The sequence below is a fragment of the Penaeus monodon genome, chromosome 23 (genome assembly GCF_015228065.2).
Source record: "Penaeus monodon isolate SGIC_2016 chromosome 23, NSTDA_Pmon_1, whole genome shotgun sequence".
Classification (NCBI taxonomy): domain Eukaryota; kingdom Metazoa; phylum Arthropoda; class Malacostraca; order Decapoda; family Penaeidae; genus Penaeus; species Penaeus monodon.
The window spans coordinates 22,206,963-22,209,768 of record NC_051408.1 but is presented as its reverse complement, the minus strand read 5'-3'; positions in this window follow the sequence as shown (position 1 = coordinate 22,209,768).

Here is a 2,806-nt window from a genome sequence, read left to right as displayed (position 1 = left end):
CAGTATGGTGTTATAAATCAGGACGTGACCTCAGCTGTTACACCGCCATAGATTCCATTGCCATAGTTTTGTCTAGATGTGGTTAACTCACTTTTCGTGTCTTTATTGACTTCAGCTTGTATATGAGGTTTTGAACTACCCCATCCCATCCCACCTGATGTCACTAGCTATGGAGATGATAATGCTTAAGTTGTCTGTGTTTACTTGATACTTGTATCCAGTGCGGGTTTTACTTCTTGTGTGCGCCACCTGAGCTGTAAATAACACATTTCCTATCTGCCTTTTGAAGATGCATAGACATCTCTATTGATCAAAAAAGTAGTTGTGAATGTGGTTTTCTAGTTCCCTTGCTCAGTCTTTGAATAGTAGGACAAAGATCTTGTTTTTACAACAGAAATTATGGCAGTCATTTTTCTGTCAAGACAGGTACATTAAGCCAAGTCAGGAATCCTCATGGCTAGTTATTGGATAGAGCAAAAGTTTGACACAGAAAAGGTATAATGGAAGCTAAGAAAGAAATTATTTGCAAATATAAGTCTGAAGTTTCTCTTTTCATATTACATGTACAAAGGCATTTTCTTCATGTCATGCTTCTCATAGTTATTATTATTTTTTATATTACTTTATTTATTTGTTTTCTTTTCATTTTTTTAGCATTTGTAACTTCAATTAAGTTTGGTTCAGGACTGATGTTCATCAGTTTTTTATTTGAATGAGTGCAAAATCATCAAGGTTAAAAATTGTTTTTTCAACTTGTGTTTTTGAAGATTTGATTAGTAAATTGATCCACTTTAGTGTTTTTATTACATGTATCTGAAAGGTATATGCCTTTAGGAGGAGTAACAAATGTACCTTTACTTACATCAGCAAACAGGTTTATGGATATCACAGATATACATGAATAGTTTCAATTATGAATAAATAATATTCTTGGTAATGTTGCAAGAGAGCCCAAACACTTTGCAGGTGTTTTTCTGGATACTTGCAACAATGGCATTGTCATGTGTTTCTGTGATTGGAGTGGGACAGTACTGAAAAGTTAAGGCTGGAGCTGGTGATGCTTGATGAGCACATAACCTTATCAAAGGCATCTGTAGAAATTTCTCATACACATTTTACAGATGCCTCACCTGAGCCTAGACTTGACTGTACTCCTACTTGCAACAAACTAGACTATGGTCTACATTGTGATATTAGATAGCCTGGCACCCAGATATTGTCATCGGCCATATTATTTTTTATTTTTGTATTTATTGAAATATACTTTTTTACACCCCTTGGCAAGAATGAAACCAAGGGATCCCACATACTGGTATTTTAACAACAGGCTTTCGTGTGGCATATCTGATGTTCAGCCCACCTGGTTCTTGGAAGTTGCTAACAATAATTATTTATTCCTCATTATTCCTATTCTTTACCATCATGGTTACTAGTGCCCATTTCTCCACATCTATGTTAAATGTTTACTATACTGATTAGTATTTATTTCTCCCAGTCACTTTTTTCTTCTGATTGTTTAAAGATATTAAAAAAATAAAACGCCAGACACATCAGGCTTATATCAGGCATTATGTCTTCATATCTTGCCACACAAATGGTACAAGACCTAGAGAAAATTTGAGAGTTTGTAGATTAAAGCATGGCCTCTGCAATATGTGCAAGGAAGAGAAAATTGTAGATATAGCAGGCATAGTTTTACATAGATCAGTGCATGCCTGCTTATTACAAGGTTGGAGAAGTTGAGAAGTGAGTCTTCCGTATAACAACTTAGCTATTTATTTTCACTTGAAGGCAACGTGTATGTCTCCTTCATGCAGTAAATGTCCCAGTTATGAGTTGGGTCTTGCATGTTTCATGTGCCAGGAGTGTGTTTATCATCTGTTCATTATAGGTTTGATCTCATACAATAAAGTTGTCTGTGGCGTGCCAGCGTATCCGAAATGTTGCTGACTTGGAAGTTGCTAGTAATATTTTCTTTTATTCTGAGAAATCTAGGGGTTATTCTTTGTTTGACATCTATTTATAATGAAAGATTTTATAAAAAAAAGTGTTATGCTGAATGAGATGGTTACATATTGTTAAGTTAGAATTGTTAGCAAATAATGTATTTCTCTTTAGGTTGTTGGAACAAAATTGCCCTTATATTGTTTCAAGTGAGTGGGTATAGTACTTTATTTTCACCGTTGATTGAGCACATTGGCCTTCTTGCAAATAACTTGTTACTTTATATGGCAATATTGCATAATTTGGGCATTTCTTTGAATCATGTTATATATATATATATGTCTATGGGTAATTTTTTTCTAATTTTCTGTTGTTAATTGGTAAGTTGTTGGTGGTATTCAAACCAAGATGCTGATTTTCAGAAGTTTCTTGAACTTATTGTGTACCAAAGTAAACGTTTAAAGTCCTCAATATTGACTATATTAGTCTGCATGAGGATAGAAAATAACAGCTGGCCATAGGCTGTACTTGGGCACATAAGCCAAAGGTCAGATATGGCACCCACGCTGACATTTTGTTCTTTCCTTCCTCGCCTTAAGGCGAAACGGAGCCAAATGTCGGCCCTGTACCTCATTAGGCTCATGTCCCCCTCTTGGTAAGTGATTCACAAGAAGTCTCATCTTCACCATCAGGTAAAGTTAAAACTTCATTTGGGCAGCCACAGTTACAGACAGTAAGCAATGGTGATATTGTTGGACGTAGATGCATTTTGAAATAACAGTCACTGTTTTATAGCTTTCTGTGGCAGGATTGTGAATATCAACCTTAGAAATTGGATCATTATGTAGACATTGGAGTCAGT